Below are 24,304 nucleotides of genomic sequence, written 5' to 3'. Positions count from 1 at the left end.
CCCCCCCCAGTGGTGACCTGCTAACATCTTGCTCCACATTATTTCTGTTTATGGGGCATGTGGGACTAATAATGGCACTGATGCTAAAAACAACTCTCTAAGCCTAAACAGGTCCCAGCATATGATTTCCCTCTACCAGGTCTGCAGTGGTGCCTTTTGCACTCCCCTTCATGCTAACACTGTTTCACTACCCATGAGTGTGCATGTCCTCTCTCCCCTCCCATCTTGCTTGTTTATGACCATTTGCTGTTGTTCATCTCAGCTGAAAACAAAACAGAGAGATGTGAATGTGGGAAGTCAGAGGTTCAGACAGCAAAAGCAGAGGTAGCATCAAACCAAAGCAAGACTTGAATATATACATGGTGCTTAAGCACTACACCTGATTTCTCATATGCATGCTTTCCACCCAGCAAGCAAGGCTCTCTCCTACTTATAACAAAAGTCTTTCTTGTAGAAGTGTTTCTGTTCTTCCAGTATCACATAATTTGCATTGAGGGTCAGTTACACTTTATCTTGGCATTGTGTAGCTGTTGAAAGCAGAAAGCTCAGAGGCTTTGCTCTTGCATCAATCTTCAAAGAACAGAGCATCTTTCACCCCATTAATGTGAAAACACCATTTTTTTTTCCGCATTCAAATGGCAAAATAGATCCATCAGTGTGACAGACCTATCTAAGGGATCTTCATTTATGCCTTTTCCCCAAGGCACAGTGGAGATAGGCAGAAATGGAAAGAAAATGGGGCTCATGAAAATTCATGCAATTACTTCTTGGCAAGTCATCACTACCATTTTGCTTTTGGGTCAGGATAATGCAGAAATGTTGGTGGCTGAGCACGGACCCTGCAAACTTGGACTGCCAGCTGCCTTGCGCACCTAGGAGTCTGTGCACAACATGACATGGTGAGGAAATGTCATGAATGGCAATCCTGTGATCTCCCCTGGTCTGCCATCTTTCTGACCTATGCTTTGCCAAGGGGGTCTTTCATTGCACCATCAGTCAAAACCTTTGTTTGCACGGAGTCAGGAAGTGAACAGGAGAAGGCAAATGAGATGTCCTCCGTATGGCTTCTCAACAGAAAGGCTTGAGGCTACTCTTCCATATAATCAAATCCATGCAAATGCTGGGTGTCAGCTATGTCTTTATGGATGTTTCACAGAAGGACAAAGTGATGTTTGCTGAAACATGCAAAGGTACCTGTAGATTATAACCTATGGATGACCTGCTGGCAACCCCAAGTATTGCACTGCATGTGCAAAAGGTACATTTTGCATGCCGGGACATCACAGATCACAGTGCTTTGATGAAAGGACAGTGGCACAGTGGCAAGTGGATGACCTGCTGGCAACCCCAAGTATTGCACTGCATGCAAGTGAGTTGGTGGTAGTCTATACTCCCACAGGGTGAGAGATGGGACTAGGGACCACACTGGTATCTCACCATTGTCAGGGAGCTTCCAGCCTGGGATGCCACTTGGTCTAGGGCAGCCCTGCTCAGTGCATTACACATGTCACTCTTCCCATGCCAGGCACCAGCAAAGTAGTGATTTACACTGTTTCTAGGAATGGAGCAGTGCAAACCTGCAGATTCCTTATTTCTGGGTGCCCTAATCGTATTTTAACCCTCCTTAAGCGAGGGACAACAACAAAGCAGAGTCTGAGCCTGATGCATCGTTCCCTGTCCCTGAAAGCCATCCCAGTGCTTCCTGGCAGCACAAAAAGGCAGTGAGTCTCCTAGAGCCCCCTTGTCAGGAATATATACTTGTGTGGAGAGGTACAAGTGCTCCCTATTTGGTAAGTGCTTTTTAAAGCTGATTAGAGCTTGCAGACACCCTGCAGAATTCCCAGGAAAGATGGAGAATGAGCTGCTACCTGAACCTCTGCTACTTGGGATTAATTTGTGCTTTGTGGCATGTTTCTGTGATCAGCAGCAGTGGTCCTGCGGGTTCATCCTATGCTCACTAACCCATCGGCTGGCCCCAGCCTCATTCCTCCTGCAGGCAGGGCTGCTGTCTAGCAGAAGCCTTCCCCTGGTTGCTCTATGGCCCCCAGTCCTGGGTTTCTATCAGAAAGGATCAGCAGTGATGTGTGGGCTGTGGGCAAGCAACACAGCAAATTAATACCCTTCTCTTCACTGGTTTGGAGTGGTAAGTTCTTCTTAGCATCCTAATGGTGTCACTGGGGTTTGCTATAAGAAAACAAACCTAACAATGCCAACAGCACCAAGAAAAAGTGCTGGCCTAAGGAAGAACTGACAATGTGACTTATGTGCTGCTGCACTCTGTGAGAGCCCTTCAAGGATACTCCTAGACCTAAGCTACTTCTGGGAGGACAGCCTGGGTCCTAAAGGGCACCAACACTGCATCTTTGTGGTAGAGAGGTGTTGGTCTGTTCTGACATCTTCCTGCCAGGAGTTTGGCAAATTTAGGTGCCATGTGAAGACCTGCTCAAGACATGATGATCAGGAAGAAAGACTTTGAAAAGAACATTTGAGTATGTGGGGAGACACAGAAGTTATGAAGGCAAGAAAGGGTTCCCTCACTACCTTTTATGTGCTGGCTTGTGAGTCTGGTTTGGCTGCTTAGGTGATTTGTAGGTGGTAAGCATCAGGAATTGCAATGGCCTGTCCTGGTTTTGATAAAATCCTAACTTTAGATCATGATTCTCTAGCCTTCCCTTCCTTTTCCTTCCCTGCCCTTTCCTTTGCTTTTTCTCACTTATTAGGGATATTCAAGCAGCTTTGCTTTATTTCTACATATCAGCAGCCAACCTACAGAGAAAGGTATGTAACAGGAGTGTTGCAGCCTGGTAAATCAAGCTGCACTGGCAGGATAATACTCCTTATACCAGAATGCAGCACTGAGCCTGCTGGTGCAGCAGAGCACAGCTTCTACTTAGAGAGGGCATGTTCCTGAGCTCCTCTTCTATGCCATAAAAATTACAGTTATACTCATTGCTTGGTGCAGATGTTGGACTGGAGAGCCAAATCTAATACGTGGAGACAGCAGCTCTACAGCTGAAGGCCACCACAGAGGAGGATGACAGGGTCCTGCTGTGCAACAGTGATGGGAACAGTTGTGGGTGTAAAGGTGTCTGGGTGAAGCAGTGGCCCTAGCTGAGAGGGCAGCCAGCCTGTCCTTGATGCAGTGTGACTGCTTGGCCAGCTCCCTCATCCTCAGCAACCCAGAAACCCCTGTGAGCCCTTCCACCTCCATCCCTCCACGACTAGCTTTGGAGGGATAATATCCTTCTCATATACACCTGCTGTTGGATTACCAGCCTTTTTTAATTTTTTTTAATATTTTTAATTTTTTTTTTTTTATTTTATAGTATCATAGAATCATAGAATCGTTAGGGTTGGAAAGGACCTTAAGATCATCTAGTTCCAACACCCCTGCTGTGGGCAGGGACACCTTACGCTAAATCATATCACCCAATTGTATTTAATTGTATTGTATTTTTTGTTTATTTTATTTTTAATTTTTTGTTTTTTTACTCTAGGAAACTCCCCTTATGGTTTGGCAGCATCTGCAATGAACCCTTGCCTGGGGTGGAGGGATCCTCTCTGGTGGGGGCTTTACTGGGGACCAGCTCCACGCTGCCAGTGGAGCATTCCTCATCCAACCTTTCCATAGAGGTGTGCATGCCTTTTGTTACCTGCCAGGGAAGAGGAGGAACAGGACTGCCCAAATAACATATATGTACCTTGGCAGGGCAACAGCCCAAGTCACTGGCTCCACCCTGTCTTCTCATCCCCATAGCCGTATCGGTTCCCCCCTCCTTCTTTGACATACCATTCCTCCTCGCTATCTAGGCTAATCTTCGTCAGTCATTACCCTGATGCTCTCCTGCTCTGACACGCTCCGAGTTTCAGTACAATTCCTGTGGCAGGTCGTGTCACGTCCTCTCATGCCGGCTGCTTTACATGGATCCCCGCCGAGGCACCGCACAGCCTTGAGCAAGACTTCTTCTGCTCGCAGTAATTTAGGGCGTCTTTCTTTATTGCTGGCTGTTCAGCTCCCTGGGAGGAGGAGCCATGGCTTTCAGTTTGCTTTGGAGAGCTGGCTAAAATGCAGCGCAGGGCAGAAAACAGCCAGCATGTTCCAGCTTGAGCTTCTGCCTGTGTGATTTAGACACTGAGGGATGCAGATTTGTTATTTCTGGAATGTCAGAGAGTTTCATTTGGGGTGTTTTTTTGTTTGTTTTCTAGAAGGGACCAAATGATACCCTGCTTATGGCTAGCACACTGTGCTCTTTTGAGCAAAAGAGGTCTGCTTCTGCAGTGCTCTCTGCCACATCTCCGCTGCTGCACTTTCCCCGCCAGCCCACGTATGTGGAGGCAGCAATCAAGTCTCTAGCAAGGGAAGAAGCCAGTCTGTGCTGTTCATTCCTCCTTGCATTTCCTGTCCTGTCTTGCCTTGTGCTCCCTGACCAATTTCATCTGGTCCTCCATCCCTGCAGGCCACACCAACTCCTTTTCTCATCCTTCACTTGCACTCTCTGTTTCTATACATCCTTCCCTGTTTGCTTCACATCTTTGCAGGATTGTGCTTAAATATGATAGATGGCAACTTGCCTTGTCACCTGCAACACAGTTGTGCAACCCTCAGCATGGCATATAAAGAGGTGTCACTCTTTTTTTGGTAAAGAGTCCATGAAGATCTCCTCCCTGTGCACTCAAGCCATGTCTTGCTAGTGGAGGTGAGTTTTGCCATGCATTTCACCAAGAAATTGGTGATGGGGAAAATCTTGGTAGTTTTGATTGTGCAGGTGAAGGAGAAGAAGTACCTGAGCCAGTATGAGGATAAGCCTCCCAGGTCTGGAGGACACAGAGGTGAAACATCTCCCAGTACAGGCCACGGGATCAAATCAGGAAGCTGACTGAAACTGAGCTGGCATGCCATGTCCATGATTGCCCTGACTGCTCAGTTAACATGCAAAAGAGATTGTGGTGCCTTCATGTTTACATCTGGTATTTCTTCCCTGGGCAAGTCACAGGGCTGGGCAATGCCCTGTGTCATGGGCTGTAATCTGCGGTTTTTGTGTTTTGTTATATAGTGGTTACACGAGCTGATATTGCAGGGTGCTTTGAATACTAACGTGTTTGCATTTGCCCTAAGTAATTGCAATGGTCCTGCCAGATGAGATGAGGCAAGAGAAGGCTTCCCCGGAAAGAGGACATGCTGCATGCAGGTGGGTGCAGCCATGGAGACTGAGACCTATCCTCACCCTTCATTAAGCTCCTAAAGGAAGTTTAGAGCCAAGCTGAGAAATATAACCAAACTAAATTATAGATATACCAAATTATAGCAGTCCCACTTTACATTTCCAGATGCCTCTCTCCTGGTGGTGCTACTGCTGCTAGATAGTGAACAGACTCTTACAGACACCAGAAATCCTTTCATGAAGGACTTTGAGTTTCCCAAATCTGTGCCCTCTCTCACCTGGAGATGTTCTCCCCACCATCTTTTAGCTCAGCTGAAACCTTCCACATTTATGCTCTTTAGCGCTATATATCACCAATGTCATGTAAAACTCCAACCCCAAACTGAAGAAGGTAAAGGAGCCCTGGAGCCCTGGTGTACTTGGCTATCCCACCTGCTCCACCAGAGGAGGAAAGGAGCAGACCAAGGAGGGAGAGGACATCCCTTCCCTCATTCTAAGCCTCTCCCCCCTTATTTCCACCCCAACAACTGGCAGTTACTATTATTTTAATTAAAAATAAATAAGGAAGAAGGAAATTCTGAATCCAGACACATAAAAATGCTTGGCCAAAAAGCAGAAAACAGAAAGAGTTTGAAGAACTGGTTTCCTTTCACAGTGGCAGTTTTGTCCCCTCCTGAAAAGAAAAAAGGCAAGAGCGAAACTTGTCTAATGCAACCACTAAACCACTAAAAAGGCCAACAAAAGTTGGTTGACTAACCGCTTGTCTTCAAATAAAGGTGGAACAGAGCCGTGCTTGTTGCATGCCTGTTCCCCTATCTTTGCTCCTGATGGCGAAGACTTTTATCATGCGCTACCCCCAGTGAAAGTTATTGCTCTCAATGAGCAATAACAATGACCCTAAATCTGGAAGTACTCTGCAGTAGTCTCTTTAGACCCGCAGTCCCAAAGCCAGCCTAATGTAGGTGCTCACCAGACAGCCCTGAAGACGTTTTGGGGCCTGCATCCAGCCCAGGCTGCAATCCTGATGACAAGGAACCAGTTGAATCTTGCTCCCCTTGTGTCTGCTTGAGTTTTGGCCAAGCTTGACTCTGCCCCAGGCCCCTCTGCTTCCCTCCCTGTGTGACTGGCCACTGCCTGGCCCCTGAGACCACTGGGAGGGGAAGGAGGAGGAGGAGGGCATTAGGCAAATATCAGCAACTTCTTAAGATTCCTGCTTAATGACCACATTTGCTCAGTACTGCATTGCCCCTGTATCGATAATCTTATCAGGCTGAGCCTGCCTCTGCCACCTGCAAAAAGAGATATCGGGGGGGGGGGGGCATAAACGCATAAACAAGTTTGTTTTAAGTTCCTACCTGCTAAAGTCAAGAATGAGTTTCAAAGTGAACTTACCATTTTATTTTTTTCATAAAAATTAAAAAAAAAAAAAAAAAAGAAAGGAGATAAAACACAACCGGCTTGCTTTATGATTCAGTGATTGCAGATGTTTCCTGTTGGGTGGTCAGGGTGCTTGGCTTTCTGTTTGCCGCTACCAAAAGGTGATGGCACTTGGCACTGTTTTGGGCATGTGTTAAGCCACTAGGCCTTGCATGCTGCCTCCCCAGGGGTGCCAAGTCCTACAGCTTCACCTCTCTACGTGCCTGTGTGCGTGAGGGAGGACTTTTGTATCTGTACGTGGGATAAAACCACGTTTCCAAGGGGAGCAGTACAGAATCACGGAAGAAAACAAGGTGTGGTAACATGTAACTGCCCACTGCCACTTCAAGTGGGTTTTTAAGTATTTTCTGGCCAACTGCTCAGACATCTTACTCATACCAGGCAGGGGCCAGATCCTGACCAGTAAACAGGGATTACGCTTGACCTTACCTGTGGGCTTACCAACTTCTGCAGCCTGGCCCACTGCTGAATGCATTTGGGTCTGAGCACAGCACAGGTTTTATCACATCGAGGTACAAACCAATAGACTGGTACTATCTTCATCGTTAAAGAACAGAACAAACATAAATCTCTTATTTCTACAAATGTATTACAAATACGTAGGATCCCAAGTATTTAAGGGCAATTTTGACAATTCTGCCATGCCTTAAACAGATGAAAATTTTATTTTTTTTTAAAGAAAGGTTTGAAGCCCTATCCTTTTTTCAAGTGGTAAGTTGCATCAGACATCTCAGAGATCTGAAGTGGTAGAAGTCCCAGAGAAGACATGTGCTGGATACAGTGCTGTTGACATGTAAAATGCTGCTGACATGTAAAAATCTCCCTTTCAACTGCTTATCTTGTGGATACCAACAGCGTCACATCCATGTACTGCTTACCTCCCTCATTAAGCATGCCATGCCTGCATCAAAGGAGTATAGATACATGGCATATGGAAAGAGCACATGCTTCCAGGTGTATGTTTGGCTAACCAGCAAAGCTTCACATCCCCCAGCAAAGCAACACAGAATGTGTATGTGTCTGGTGCATTGCCATTGAGGGCATTGCAGTATGCATGAGCACAAAAACTGACATGCTTTAAGCTCTTCAGTGGGGTCTGCCTGGGGATGAGCAGTGGCCGGGGCATGCAAAGCCAGATGGTGAAGCAAGGAGGGGATTTTCGGTATCCAGCCCTAACCACTGGCCTGTGGCTCTGCCCAGGCAGGCATGCTGGTCTGAGCAGCCGGGCTGCAGGTATGGTCTGAGCAGCCGGGCTGCAGGTATGCCTGAGCACTTGCAAACCCATGGCTTTGCATGCAGAAGTTGCCAGTGTCTGTCAGGATGAGAGATGCCAGCCTGATTTTGGAGATAGGGAAGGAACGTTTTTGTTTTAGGGATCGCTGTCAGCAGCCTTCACACATGGGCTTGTGTCTGGGAGCAAACCTTTCAGGTGAACACACTGCTCAACACACCACTGAATTGCCCTCTCAGAGCTCAGACCTGCATCCAAATGCCAGCTCACTTCTATTTTTGAAGGGAAAAAAAAACAACCCAACCCTGGGACAGAAAAATGTGAGGCTCTAAGGGTTGTTTTTCCCCCTCTCTCTCCCTTGCTGAGCCATGGGGACACAGGATAGCTGGAGGTATAGCTTGCTCAGGATCTGTCAGCTCCCCAGCCCTACCCTATGCTTTAAACAGGACAAACAGGTTATGACATCCAAGTTTCAAAACCTGGAGGGGTTCCTTGCATGGGAGAGGTTAATGCAAGGGCACTCCAGGCCCCTGGAGAAGGGGCAGGGATGCTTTCAGGTTTGAAATGGAGATACAACTTTTCCAAAATCAGAGCTGGCTCAGAATAAACCCAAACCTGCTCTCACCACCCACCTCTCTCCTCTGGTAGCTCTTGCAAGCACTGTACCTTGGCAGGCAGAGGTTTGAAAACACATCACCCTGAGTGAGGCTGTATCTCACCTGGATCCCAGCAGCCCTGGCTGGCGCAGCACGCTCCAGCCCTGGGCCAGGCTTCATGCACTCGACTGGGGAATGCTTGAGCATCCAGCTGCCAGCCAGCTGTGAGGAGAAACTGCACCACCCTCCCTGAGCATCATCTGAAACAGCACAAACATACCCAAAGATGGATAGACTTAAACCAAGGGCCTGTGGAGATGCTGCTGGTCAGGTGTCTGCTGTTCCCATCACCACTGTGGAAGTGATGCTGGAAGCTAATGGGCACAAATGGGTCTTGGGTTTATTACTCCAACCAGCTATTGGTGTGGGAGGGTTGTGGGCAACCCATGGGGCTGAGAGATGACAGGGTTTGAATGAATCAAGGACAAAGCACATGCCCTGGGAGGCAGGGAGGAAAGCTCTTGCCCCTGAGTGTAATATCTCTTCCCTGCCATGCTCTGAGATCCTTGCACAACCAGCAGTTTAGACAGGGTGAGAGGAAAACTATTTTTTGGCTGCCCCCTGGCCTGAGGAGCCCCTCAGCTCGTGCCTTTGACTCCTTGCTGTGGTGGCTGGAGCAAAGGGGTGCACTTACAAAATCAGTTTGCCCCATGACCCCAGGGCAGCACCCACCACTATAGTACAGAGCTGCCCTGGCAGGGCAAGCAAGCAGGCCCTGAGTACCAATGCACCCATCTTTCTGCATGGTACATCACTGTGCCTGCTCCAGCAACCCAGAGCAATCTGAAAAAGAAGCACACGCTTGCCAGAAGATAAGAAGGGCTCTGGAAAACTTGGAAAAGTTGCTTGTGAGATATAAACCGAACTACAGATTGAGCAACATACCTAAAAGTTACTGTAATGGGAAGGACCTCTTTGGGGTCCAGAACACCCTCTAGAAGACCCTCTGGGAATAGCAGCCAGCTGCTGATAGCGCACAGACAGTGGCTCGGAACTGACTGCGCTGCCTGCAAGCAAGGGAGAGGGAAGGAAGCATGTTTTAGGGACAAGAGTAACCACTCAGCATACATGTTTTGCAGGCCGCAAGAAGTACTTGTTACACTCTAGCAGCGCTGGTGCTGTACTTTGTTTCCTTAAAAATATCAGGAGGTTTCCTGTGGGACTTAACATAATTTTACCAGAGAACACGATTTTTCTACCGGTTTATGGTACAAAGGTGGGTGGCATCAGGAAAGTAACTGGTGTGCCTGGCCTGGGCTATTTGGTGCTCAGAGCACAGGGTGTAGAGTAGGAAAACCCTAGGGACTTCTAAGGGGAGCCCCAGAGGCTGGCCTTGGGCCTAGCCTTCCTTCCAGCTCTGACACAGCTCCATGAGGTCTCCTATGCTGGGCGGCAAAACAGCATTTTTTAGCCAGGAGTTGGTGTGGTGGGAGGGGAGTGCTGTGCATGGTATCCCTTGGCTCAGCTCGGCCGTCCCTGAGCATGGGATGCTGTGTGTGTACCAGCTGAGCATCCTGAGCAGCTGCAGCTCCGCTTGCGCTGTGGCTGTGGAAAGGGCAAGCAGAGAGAAAGCTGCCACCCTGCTCAAGCTCCCTCCACTGCCCGTGTTCCCTGGTTGACTGATTCCCGGATCCTGGGAGGATGGCATCCTGTCATTTTCCCTTCTCCTTCTGTCTCCAAGTGTCACTTCTCAGCACAGCCAAGGAGCCCCCAGGCTCCCTGTCCCTTATGGTGCTTTGAAGGGCACCACCACAGCCACAGCACCCCGTGGGAGGGAGGGAGAGAAACAGGCTCAGGGCAGAGGGTGAGGATGGAGAGGGGGCAGGATGGAGATGACAGCAGCTGGGAACCCCCACATCTGCAAGCAGATCAGGCTTTCACTCCCAGCCATTGTGGGAACTTCCTCATAGACCTTGATTTTGTTTTTGTTAATTTCTTCTAGCTCCTGAAACCCTCCAGTGCCAAGCTGCCATTTTGCTCTCTTAATCATTTTGTGTCTGTGCTGCTCTCTAGGCGAGTCTGCAAGCTGCTTCCAAGCTCTCTCAACATTTAACTATTTACAGCCTGAAAGACATGCTGAGATGCTTTTCTCCTTTCTGGAGGATGGATACATTCCCACTTTCACCTCCCTTTCAGAGGCTGCTGGAACTGGTGATACAGTTGCCATTTATTTGCAGCAAGATCCCTATGAAGTATCAGGGAGGGCATTTGGAGAAGAAAGGAATGGCAGTCCTCAAGGAAACCTCTTTGTGACTGCTGGTTTAGCTCAGATCCAGGGCCAAGGGAAGTAAAGTCTAAATATTCTCGAATCTTTGCTGTTCTCAGCAGCTCTCCAAAGGGGGTCAAAGAGGTGAAATGGTGGTGTTTTAGCTTTAGAAGGTTAGAACAGTTTCAGTAACACAGATTTTCCGTTTGGCAGGCAGCAGTTACCAGAAGCCCCAAGAGGTACCCAGCTCCTGGCATCCCTGCGCTCTTTCAGATGGGTTTGCTCTGGTGCAAGCTGTACATTCCCAGCAGAAATTCTTGAAGCCCAAAGGTCTGCCGGATTACCTGGAAGTATGAGCCCTTCCCAACAAGCCTAGGGCAAGGACACAGGATACTATTTTAACCCAGAAGATGCTTTTTACACACAGCATCTGCTTGAGCGATCCCCTGGAGTGGCAGTCAGCTGTGCTGGCAAATTTGCAAGTGCCAAGTAGATTCTAGCAGGGAGATATTTTTAAATTCTGGAAGAACTGCCTCTTCCCGGATGGAAAGCAGGTACGGAGGTGGTCCTGGTGCCCTAGCCTTTTGTGTAAGTAAGTGGCTGGTAGGACCTCCCACCACCCCTTTGTGTATCCTTATGGACCCTTGTCAGTGGGTGTTAAGGAAGCAGGGAAAGCACATCTGGAGCTGCTGGGAAGCCGAGCATCCCACACAGCAGTGCTCACATTAATGCATTTGTATGCTGCAGAAAGAGGGCTTCCAGGGACTTCAAGGGAGCTGCTACAGTGTCTCAGAGGGATCTGGTGAGATTTGTACCTCCCTCACCTTCCTCCTGCTCTCACCCGCCCCTTCTTGCAGCTACAGGTCTCCTCTGCAGAGTGGTCTCTGCAAAGGGGTGCCTCTGAAACAAGTGGTCCTGCTACATCTGCCAGTCAAAGTGCTGTCCACTGGCTGTGGCAGCAGTGATGTTTAATCATTTTGTTGCTCCCCAACACCTTTGGGTTTCAACCCATTTTATGGATCAGTCAGTGGGCTTACATAACCATAAGCAGGGGCAGATAGTGAGGATGAGTGTGTTGCTGTGGTATAAACAATGGCAGGAGGTGATGAGAAAGGTGGTGTATCAGTGCTGTGGGAGACCTGCTACTGGCAATTGCCTGTAAAAAACTCCTGCGAGATCCAGGATGAGTTTACTGGGTTAGTAGTTACATTAATAATGTTCTCCCTCACAGGGCAGGAATTCACCCTGTGGCAGATCCCACCCTACAGCTCTGCAAGATGCACATATGTCTGGCTTTGTAAAATGTAGCTGGATTGCATCCTTGCTCAGAGCAGTGTCAGGGCTGGGACATAAGCCTGGACCCCCAAAGTGCCATATATGCAGCATCACTGCAGGTCTGCTGCATACCCCTTTCTTTTAGTTGTGTCCCACATGCTTCTCTGTGAACCTGAGAACTTTGCCTGCCTCTCTGACTCTAAAGTGAACAGGTCCTGTTTACTCTTCATTATGATAATTAATGCTATTACTTTTATTACAGGGCTACCTAGAATCTGCCTTCGAGGGATGTATTAGAGGAGATGATGGCTAAACACACAAGATAGGACAGGCTCTGACCTGCAGACTTGATAGCCAGTGTTGTATATCTTCCTTGACTTGGAAATGTGCCAGTCATGCTTCTGGTTGATTACAGGTGCCAATTTGGTAAAAAAAAACTGTTGGTGAACACAGCTTTATGAACATGTTCCTCTTTTCAGATTCTGTTTCCCACTTCCTTGAATGAGTCACAGATAAGAAGACCTTGTCAATGCTTGCCTGAGAGTTTCCAAACCTGTTTATTCTGGTCTTGTTCTGGTCATCCAAAGAAAGCACTGCTGGGATGGAAACATACTATGCGCAAATGCATACAGCATGAGCAGAGCGAGGGCAATAGCTATCTTTGGACCCCAGCCTTTTCTATTTCAGCACCTGAGCTATTTGCTCTCCTGTAGAGCAGGTAAAAGGACAGAGCTTGTGCTGGGGACAGGGAGGGGGTGCGGGGGTGGATGGGGGGAGTGGTGTGTGTGGTGGAGACCCCCAGCTACACCTTTCCAAGAAGATGCACATTCATCAGCCAGAGCCAGTGCTGCAGGTGACCATTTGTCCCTTCTCATAGGCATGTGACAAAGGACCTACAAGCTTCCCAGCAGGCCTTCTGCTTGGCAGAAAAGACAACCATCACATTCTTGACAAGCTTGATGCAGTTTTCCCTTTCTTGATTCCCCAGCTTCCTTCCCCCCTTCCTGAACATCACATCTCACAAGTGGGCTATGCTCCCTCCATTAGCATCAGCAGAAGAAATGCTGTAAGACATGGAAAAGCAGCCTTTGCCTGCCACAGCCCGGTAAGCCTGTCTGTCTGCCAGAAATGATGGTGAAGTTTCTTACAATCCTTCAAGCACTTAGACTGATCCTGCAAAATGCTGCAACCAGCACAGAACAGGGCTGCATGACACTATAGCAGGGGCTGAGAAACACATTAGTGAATGAGGAGGGCTCAGATCCTGCAGTGGTGACAACAGTGTGGGACAGACTAGAAACAGAGTTAGAGCTGGCTGCTGGAATTGAAATCCAAACCTATGACAGCCTTGAAAACTTTGAAGCATCTTTAAGAAGCACCCAAAACTTTGAAGCCAATACTAGCCCTGGTGCTCTGCCAGCATCCTGGCAGAAAATGTGCCCTCTTGGGTGGGTGCGTCTGCCCAGCATGTTTACAAAGCACCAGCCAGTCCTGCTGGGTTGGCAGAGGGAGCTGCTGATGCCGTGCAGCCCCAAGGAGAGCAAAAACAGGGAATATCCATGTTTCAAGCAAAGGCTGCTCTTTCTTGTGGTTTAGAGTATAGAAAAGTGGGTTGTGAAGGGCTGGGAACATCAACAGAAGAAATATAGCACTAGGCATGGCTCACAGTTGTCACTAAATTGCCTTTTGGTGGGGACTGCTCTCCTGTGGCCAGTCAAGGGTAAGGTAGCTGGCCTTATCAAGGCTGTGTTAAACCAGTATCAAAACAGTAGTGACAGCCTTACTCAGGGGACTTTGCTGTAACAGCTAACAGGAAGGGATTAATGGGTGTCTGAGATGTAGACAAGGGTCCCACCTCCTAAGAGCCTGAACTGCTGACTGTCATAGCTCGGTCCCCCAGAGCCATGTGCCCCAAGGGAAGGGAGGGAGCCAAGATGCTGCGACGGGATTTGTTCAGTGCCAAAAAGCCTATTTGCTATTTCAGGGCTAATGGAGGGGTCACTGGGCACTGGGGGAAGGACTGCCGTAAATCATTACCCAACCTCCTTTCTGAAAAATGTGTCACCTGTGTACCACCCATCTATCTGCAGGTCCCCATTGGTCAGAAACAATGTGAGCCCAGCAATGGCATGCAATATGGGGAAAGCAGAACGAGAGCTGTCTGAATTTTGATTAAACTGGATTCAGATCAAAATTTGTCAGAGACTAGAAGGCAGATTGTCACAAACTGGAGATCACTGTCAACCTCAGGAGACTGCCATAGGATTAACAATACTTTCTATTATATTTTAGAAGTCTGTCACTCTTCAAGTGAGAAACTCACCCCATGGGTTATTTTCCATGCGGAAATAATCCTGCAAGCGCAAGCTGTGTCCTAGGGCATTTGCAGCATGTAAATTCAAGCAAAAAAACCCAAACCACAAACAAACAAACAACCCAACAACCCACTGACTTTATATCTTGTAGTAAACCATGAAAAACTTTGGATGTAGTCTGGTGTGGACCTGGAGAGGGGCTTTGCAGCTGGACACTTAACAGCAACAGCAAGAACAGCTGTAGTCTCCAAATAGGGAGACCCAGATGTTGTCACCGGGCCTGTCCCTAGCTCTAGCGTGATGTATTGCACAGGGAGGCTCCTCGTGTGTTTGCCATTTGCAAGGCTGAGTGCCCGGGGCAGCTGTGCTCTCCTTCCTCCCTGGGCCGACCCGCAGCTCCTAAAGCACGGGGGAGCTGCAGAAGGGATGTGAGGGAGCAGGGCTCCAGCCTGCCAGCGTGTCCGCAGCGCCGCCCGGTGCGCTATGGACGTACTGCTGCCGTCCCCCTCCTCCGCGCTGGGCGCGGGGAGCACGGGAAGCCTCGGGGACCGCACGTCCCCTCACTCCGGTCCCCGCCTTCACCTTCCCCAGGGCCTTTGTCGGAGCAGAACAGCAGGATCGTCTCTGCTGTGGGGATATTTACGCACACAGGACACAGTTCACCCGTCCTGAGAGATGGGATGAGACCACAAGATGATGACATCTCCCCTTTGTGCCCCAACATATTCCTCCTACCTATGTGCCCTCTGTCACAAGCCCCCCCCCCCCCCCCCCCCCCCCCCGCCTTTATCCAGCTCTACCTGGGCAACGGGTGTCAGGTCCAGTGCTGGTGGTGGAGCCCTGAAGCAGAGCACAGACCACTTTGTGCATAGCAGCCCCGGCTTTGCAACAGGCTGGGGATACCTGCCACGGGAAGTGGCCCATAGAAGCACAAGGATTATAGTAAAGGTCTCCCCACTGATGGGATGGCACCTTCCAACCTTTGCTCCTTGCTCTGCACTTCACAGCCCCTCATGCTGCACCCTGCTAGGAAGTCACTCCATCACAAGCAATGCCCTCCTGATAGTCTCAGACATGCAGAGATCGTCCCTATCTTGCAAGGGTCATCTGTTTAATCCATTTTTCATCTTAAAACACACAACAAAGAAAACTACAGATGTCCTAGTACTCACTGCACCACCTGTTCATTCCCTGTCTGCAAAGGTTACCAGCCACTCTATTTTTCTTTCAGACCACTGGTTAAGATACCATACAGCTTTGGCCAGGGAAGAAGCCATCCTCCTATTTACCATGTAAATAGTAAATATTTTGCCAAGTAAAAGGGACCTAGTTCTTCATGGTTTTTTATACTAACTTTTCTTTGCATTTTAACTTCTCACTAAACAGAAAAGATTTCATCCTGTCATTTGGGGTACCTTAAATTAAGCCTACATTGGGCAATCTGGTCCAGTGGAAGGTGTCCCTGGCCATGACAGGGGGGGTTGGAACTAGATGATCTTTAAGATCCCTTCCAACCCAAACCATTCTATGATGCTATGATTATTTGAAAGGGATTTTCCATGTCCCAGACCAGATCAGATGCACAGCCCCCACAGGCTGATGGTGCCATGAAGGCCTGCCCTTGCACTGGGGCAGCAACCCTCCCCTTTCCCATAAGGAGATCATGTCTTCCTGTTTTTCTGCACCTCCCAATTCCAGCTGCCTCCAGTGTCACTGCAAAGTGCAACCAAAAATCTATACTTCTTCAATATCCCGTGCATTGCCCAGGAAACCGCTAATAGGAGAGGCAGACCACTTGAGATGCCGATCAATAGACCTGCCTGATTTTGATGGTAGGTGTCTCACAAAGTGCAGCACTGTCTAAACCCTCAATTACTCTTCCCTGCCTCTCCCTGCCTCCTGACAACCACAGTGATTAAGACCTCTTCAGGAACTGGAAGCGGACCACTGCCTAATAAAAGGCTGCAAAATGCCAGCACATCTCTGAGCCACTTCAGGAAGTAACTATTAAATGCTGAAAAGAAATGTGGTGAAGGAAAACTGCCCCATGGCTCCAGTCATAAGGAAAATAGGGACAACAGGGAAGAAAGGAAAAAGCAGGTTTTAAAAAATACACTAATAGGATCAGGGGGTTTAAGACTTTTCAAAACCAGTTTCAGGTGAAGCCTGTGGCCCCATTATTCACAGCAGACAGACAACTTTTCAGGAGTTACCTAAGCATCCATCTTTTCCCAAAATCAGGCTCACAGCAGTCACTTCAATGCAGATGTCTGAACTGAAGCATTTTTGGCTGTCCTGGGTTTTGGCCATGGAGAAAGGGAGCAGAGAGGCTGCAATCCATGAGGCAACACTTGTCTTTGGAATGGTTTTCTATCTGATGCTGTGACATAGGTGGGGCTGATGGGGAGAGAAAGGCCCATCTGCAGAGATTATCGACAGTCACCCTGAACTGAAGCAGGATCCAAACAAGGGGGTAAAAACAAGAGAGAAAGAGGGCAAGTGAACCCACTGTCAGGAGCAGATGAGAGACAGGAGGCTTCTACAGGCTGGGGCTGTGTGTCCAGCTGGAGTCAGCAGGCTTAGCTTCCTGCAGAATCGGCAGGGGAATAAGATTTCAGGCTCCCTCATGCCCTTCTCCACCCATTAAATGAATGAGTGTTTACTGAAAGGAAGAGAGCTTTTCCAAACCCCTCTTTTCAGGAAACTACTTCTTCCTTATGGACATCTCCCAGTAGAAGTGGCTGTCAAGCAGAGAGGAGAAACCCTGAGAGCTGCTGAGGTTTTGCAATCCTCCTTTAACATGCCCACAGAGAGCAGAGCTTGCCTGGCATGAGGACCCACAAGAGCAGCTCCAGTTTTCTGCCTTCTGGTTCAACCCCTGGCTGATCACCAGCAACCTGTGCTGGGGTAGAGGAAAGGCTCCCGAGGAAGGGTAAGGAGAGACTTGCAACATCAGACACATTTATGACCAAGTTTCTTCCAGCCATGTTCGTGCAGATGTGTCCTGCACAGCTGCAGACTCTAGAAGGGGATCTGCTTTTCAGGTGTTGCTAGCATGAACAGAAGCCCAGAGACCGACCTACCTATGGTCAATTCTACCACCTACAGCAAGATGGGAGAATAACGGAGAGATGGTGAGACCTGGTGAGGCACCTGTGGGTAACACAGCCTGTTTTGCTTATTGCATGTCAGAGGCCTGATGGGGTAACCATTATGGGAGACAGGGAGGGGAGCAGCACATGCTGTCATAATTACAGAAGATCCTTAAAAGGTCATGAATATGACTTTTCATGCCACAATTGAACAGAAATGCAGCATCTTCCTGTTCTAGGACCTCCAAAGCACCTTGCAGAGATGGACAAATAATTCCCATCTTCTGGGGGCTCTGGAAGGAGAGGAGGAGCCTTCTCCTATGGTAGCATCAGCCACATGAGCCATCATTTCTCCTGCTGCACCTCTGCCAGCAATGGCTGGAGTATGGGGTGGGGGGGAGGCTCCTGGGCCATGACTCAGTGTGGGGCACAGCCTGGAGCACTGAGTCACTCCATGCCATCTCCAGTGGAGGTGACAGGTCACCAGGCACGTCACAAGTACAGTCTGTTTCCATGATCGCTTGGCCAAGCCATTGCTCTGTCCTTATGGCTCTTGGCTGCCCTGCAGGCACTGGGGACCCGATGGCACCAAGCAATGAGTCCTGTGGCTGATCCAGTAGCAACCAGATATGTCATGTCAATTACAAGGCAGTGAAGTGTCATGTTATTAACAGGAGCATAAAGTGGTCCTTGCATAAAAATTCTCTCAGCAAACTGCAAAGTGCATTGAATAGCTAACAGCTGGAGGGAGACTTTTTTTAAATTTATGTTTTCCTCTTATTTATTTATTTATTTATTTGGGGTTTTTATCAGGGGGGCTTTTCATGAGGACCATTTCCAAGTTCTGCTCTTTTATTTCTTTTTCTTTTCTTTTCTCTTCATTGATGACCCCAGAACAGCAGAGTGGTTGAGGTGAGAGGGGATCTCCAGGTTGCCTGGTCCAGCCCCCTGTTCAGGCAGGGCAGCTGCATGGGGCTAGGTCTAACTAAGTCCACCAGGACCTAGCCCTAACCCCTAACCATAGGGCCTTTCAGGCAAAGCTGCTTTCCAGCCAGTTGGCCTCCAGTATGTGGTGGTGTGTGAGATTATTCCCCTTCAGGGGCAGGACTTTGCATTGTCACTTGCTGAGGTTCCCATCTCACTACTTCTTGAGCCTGCCAAGGTCCCTCCAAAGGGTACCATGGCCATCTGGCCATCCGGTGTGTCATGTCCAGTCTCCATCTGGGGAATGGAGACTAACCTCAAGTCAAGTCTAACCTTTAAGCTTTTCCTGAGCATGCAGAGAATCCTTAGTCCTTTCTGGGGCTGGGACTAAAGTCCAAAAGGAAACCTGTGGAAACTATATGCGAGGTGTTTTCCATCTTGGGACATGGACTTCCCTGATAGAGCAATTCAAAACACATTCTCACCTGACTAGCCCCAAACATACTGTAAGAGCTTCTTGCACAGAAGGCCTTTCAAATAGATCTGAACCAAGGTGGGAGATGTTAATTTGGGAAAAGAAGAAGCTAGGAAAGATACTCTAAGTATAACTGGTCTCACCCTTTCACCCAAGCCACTATTATCACTGTGCCCAAGCTGCACTGCTTTGACCATGCATTGGTGGCTGCTTGCTGCAATCTAGGAGAGAGAATAGTGTCAGGAGGTCCTGCACACAGCCAGTGTCATATGCCACTTCCAGCTGCCTGAGTTGTGCTGGAAGAGAAACGTATGCTCTTTCTCTGGAGCTTTCTTCTCCAGTAGTAAAACAGTGAGCAGCACTGCACTTCAGCCTCAGATGTTCACTGCCTGGCAGCTTTGATTGCCATGGGGACATGCCAGGAGTGCAAACACATGCCCCAAGTTGGAGGGCATCACAAGATGAAGACCAGGTTATACGCCCAACTGAGGTCTGGTGTGACCTGTATTGCCTTTGCCCTGGATGATATTCCTGAGACCATGGGCTGCCACATGAGGAAGATCTGGCACTGGGAATGGAGATGTGAAGGGTGGGATGGTGACCCAAAACAGACAGTGGGGACACACCAGCTGTGCATCATTTGCTCATTTAAGGTGTCCAAAGGTGCTGGCCTCCCCCAGGAGTGATGCAGTCCAGACAGTGATGGAGGCCTTCTCCAGCCACTGCCGGAACTGAAAAGCAGCCCTGCATCACAGGACATAGGGAAAAACAGGCAGCTGGCTCTGCACCTGCCCTGTACTTCTTATCGGCAGGGCAGTGGGAGTGTCTCCGCTTAGGAATGTGTTTGCTTTGCCCAACTGTAGCAGTGTGATAGGGGCTGCGGTGAGACATGGGGCCCCCTGCCACTCCTCCATTGACACCCATGCGCACAGGCAGACTGTTGCTCCCATCCCAGACTTTCACTGGATCCAGCCCATGGCCGTGTGCTTGCCTTCTTCATGCTTTCAAATGTGTTTGCACTGCTTAAATTTGTCTAGTCTACCACAATCTAACCTCCACCATGGGGTATGGGAAAGTACCCTTACCACATCCTAATCCCTCCATCTCTCTGAAAAGCAGAGAGAAATAGTCATATTTTGTTCAGTCATTAGCAAAGCCCCAGTGCCAGGGTAAGAAACTGGTCCCTCATGCAGTGCTGGGGTTCTACCCCAGCCTCGGCCCCCTCGGTTTCTCCTTCATCTCTCCCTTGTCCCATCCTCAGCAATTTCTTGGCCAATTTCAGGAATAAATGGCTGGTTAATGGAAGGGGACTAGAAGAACTGATCTGGCTCAGCATGTGTCGTAATGACAGGTTATCAGGCGCATCGATCCCGCTCCCATTTCTGAGAGCTAGGAAGGAGGCTGCAGCATCCCACAGCCCCAGAGACTGAGCTAGATGGTAGCCTCCCAGAGTCTGTGTGTCCTAGGGCTGTCCTCTTTTGGGGCATGGAGGCCTTTCTTGGTATGATCTAAGGCTTGGGGCTGGGTGTCACTTTTGTGTTGTCATGAGGGGGACTGACTTTATGCATTTTGGATGCCCTTTTGAAGCACTGAAATGGGGTGTCTGGAAACAACACTAGCTGTGCTGTTTCTTCCCTGCCAGGTAGTTTCTGAATTGACGGAGAGCTTTGATTAGTGTATGTTCTCCCTGAGTGCTGCTGAGGGGTAAGTCGAATGTGGTTGTACTGGAGCCAATGGGATAACCTTTTACACCCAAAGAAGTAAGTTTCCCTGTATACTAAAGCTCATGTTGAAGAAAAATTTAGAAAACATGACAATCCAGGGGAAGATCCTTGTTTTTTTATCATGGAAGCTGTTATTTATCTCAGTCATGCCAAATGAGTGACTTGGGAAGTGTAGATTTGGTGCTCCTGAAGAGCACTGGATCTGTTGCAGCCAAACAAACCATATGAAAGTGTTAAACTAACCTTCTGCCATCCCATTATCAAAAAAGAAAAGAATAAAAAAGGAGATAATCCTTGTTTAAATATCACAAGCAGCAGCTGAGTCAGTGGGAGCTTTAGACTGGAAATGTCAGCGAGGAATTTAGATTTTCAGGGCAGTTGCTGCTCTGAAATTATCATAAGGCACTTACAAGGACCCCTTGTCTCTCACTGCCCTCAACCACGCATCTGCAGGGAGGGGGAGTAGAGACAAAACACATGGCCCTACCAGGGACAGATAAGGGAAACCGAACTAAAGGCACAAGACAAATCCCTTTAGGCTATGGCCAGGCTTCTGTCACTGCGCTGGTGAGACATAGGCAGGAAGGAAGGGTCAGAGAGCTGAGGGAAGCCAAACCCACAGGAGAGGCAAGGAAGCAATATAAGCAAAAGGAGATTGCTGGAGAAAAGCACATATTGGCTCCCCCCAGAAAAGGCATTTATTTGCTTCTGGTGATGGTTTTTTTTGGGGTAGGAATGAAAAGGGAGACAGAACAATGAAGATCTGGGGAGTTTTTAACCTCTTCTTCTCTGTGGTACTTTTCCTCCCGTACCAGCACACCTCGTTGCCATCTAGCACGTCCCTGATGCAAATTAAATAAGTGAAAGTACTATTAACTCTCCTGAGGCAGGCAGTGCCTTCACCAACAGGGTAAGGGGGAAGGATGAGCACTAGAAACACATCATTTCCACCTCATTAAGTGATGCAGAGACACGCATTTTCCCAACTGGTACATGTGGGAAGGCTAAAGATTTCCTCTGCAGGGATGATGTATTCTTACCTGTCTTTTCTCACTAAAAAAGTGAGATTTCCAAGACCAGTCTTGGCATGGTGCAAGGCAGAAGCACCTTTGTCATGTTGTGCTGGCAGGAGTTGGTAGGGGTCTGCCCTGTCTTCTTGGCTGGGGACAGGTACCCCTGATCCCAGCTTTGTGTTTTGTGGTGATGGGTCATGACAGCTGTATTTCCTCCTGCACAACACACAGGTTGTGCCATCCCCTTTAGTCTTACCTTGTCCTGTCTCTTTGTCTGATGAACACAATCTTCAGGTGAAGTACTTGTTCTAGTTAGGACACTTCAAGTTCAGGGGAACATGGCTTTCCCAGTGCCCATCAGGCTTGCTTACCATTACTATTAAAAGTGTATACCTTCCTACTGACTTGAACTTTTCTTCTTTAACTTTGTTACTGATCTTTATGTTCTCTTCTCCACTAGATTAAAGGATTTGTATGTGAAGAGGACAGTCCTATGATTGGGTTGATAGGAAATGTAATCTTGCTTACCCTACTTTTCCATCATGTCATCCCAGTAGCTTAATAGCAGAATTACTGAAGTTTGGCATATTGTACCAGTATGGATCTCAAACTCTTTCCTTTCTTTACTGTGGATCAATAAAACATTGTTGATACACCTTGAAAATCCAGAAGAGAAGCACAGGGCTTTGATGAGTCATCCTCTTAAGCCTGCTAGGTAGAATGAACCTTGCCATGGGTAATACATTTACGTTCATCCTCTAAAAAGGAAAGAAAAATATTTTCTCATGCTCTTTCCTATGTATTTACTTGATGACTACCTGTTAGGAATAACAGATGAGATCCTGAGCAGATGTGAATCAGTAGGAAAGCATTGATTTCACTGTGAAATGCTGGTGACAATTTCTAATTCCGAACTGGTTGTGTTTCCATAATAGATCTCAACCACTTGATGCTGAATGCAAAATGCCTTTCTGCCTATAAACAGATGATGAATAAACATTTGTATGAAGTCAGTATGGTGACATTTTCATAGGTCTGAGACCCCTTGTGTGACTCCTAATGCTAAAGAACACATCAGACCTTTTGTTTGACAGGTGGATGGTTTTTATCTTCCAGTGCCGGAGGAGAGAGGGAACCAAATGGGTAAGAAGTCAGCAATTCTGTTCATGCGGAAGTAGCACTGAGCTGGATTTCTCTGGTCCACCTTGCTGACCTGGAGCTGCTGTTATGGAAGATGGGAAGGGGGGAAGGAGATTTGTCTACGTCAAAGAAGTGACATGTTCATGTAAAAGGAGGGTGTTGGGCAAACACTGACAAACCACTGATGGAAACTCCTTGGCTGCTTCTAGAATCATTTGCTTCCATGGCTAGAGCAGTGAGGGTGGGTGATTGGAAAACTGAGAGGAAAACAACACTCAGAGGAATGGCCCAAGAACAGATGTGGGGTCCAGACCCATCGCAGCCATGTTTTGCAGCCTTGCAGTGCAGGTCCCAACAGTGGGCTGGTGACTGGTGGCAGTGGGTTGAAGTCCCTTCTGGTCCCATGCCATCAGCTTTGACCATGCTAAGACCACACCAACACACAGTATCATGAGTTATTTCCAGTCCTTCTGAGAAGGGAACCGGAACTTGCTATGGGTCCTTCGTCATGACTTGTCTCTCTGTTCTGATACCACCATGTGTTACATAAATTGTTTTACTCCCTGGTGTGGGGATGAGCAAGAAGGTTAAACACATAAGGCCAGGCACCGCTGTCATTAGCCATGAAGAGGTTAAAAGACCCCTTTCAAGACCCCTTTCAAGAGTTACTTAACGGAGTAGGATGGGGACTTAATGAACTTTTAAGTAAAATGGAGACATGCCCTCAACTTTCTCTCTTTGCCTAGAGAAAGAGTTGGAAGATTCAGGTTGCTCAAACTTCATAGAGCTGAGACTTCCAAGGTTCTGGATCAAAAATAAGCAGTAGCATGAGTCCCTTTTCCTCATGTATTCAGCAATGCAAAGGCCTGATGGGCAACCAGACTGCAGGTAAGAGGACTGAAAGGAGGCAAGAGCCAAATATTTTCATTGATTTCTGCATCTATTGTCCACTATTAACTGTTTTTTTCACAGCTGAAGGTTACAGTGATTACAAGCCTTGAGGCAGAAGGCAGGAAACTAAAGCAATGAGTTAAATGACTTGCCCACAGCCACGCAGTGAGCAGTCAGAAAGGTAGTTCTATGTTTTTGGCAATAGGATTAGTGCTGGACATTTGATTTGTCTTGTCAGAATGTTTCTGATACTTTCAGGGAATTGTTTACCTGCTCAACCTTTTTTTGTTTTGCTTTGTTTTTCCCAGAAGAGCAAATTTATCAAGCTCAATGTTCAAAAATTCTGTGCCAGATCTCCATATAATTACTTTTCCTGGAGGGTTTTCTACCTCTCTGGTAGCTCCTAGGCTCCTCTTCAACCTTTTGTCCCTTCTCAAAGGGTCTGCATTTTATTTGTGATTAAAGAAAGCTGACTTCAGGAACTGGGAGTAAGTTATTTGGTATCACAAACATAAATTAAAATCATGAGGACTGGTAGTGCAGGAGGAGACCTGTTGCAATGCACATAGGCTGCCTTTCTGCATAAAGGCGACATTCTCTGATGACCTTGTTAAAGAAGTTGTCTACGAGTTGAAATACTGTGAGTTAGAGGCGTCAGCAATTAATTTTACAACCCCACAAAATGCATGCTCCAAGAGATACTGCATTTTTTACCTCCAGCTGCTCCTGTCTGTCTGCTTGCTGCCCACATTTCCAAGGGGAA

The sequence above is a fragment of the Pezoporus occidentalis genome, unplaced genomic scaffold, assembly GCF_034315485.1.
Source record: "Pezoporus occidentalis ecotype Australia unplaced genomic scaffold, CSIRO_AGI_Poc_V1 ctg137, whole genome shotgun sequence".
NCBI lineage: Eukaryota > Metazoa > Chordata > Aves > Psittaciformes > Psittacidae > Pezoporus > Pezoporus occidentalis.
The sequence above is the reverse complement of the archived record's forward strand: the minus strand, read 5'-3'. Positions refer to the sequence as shown.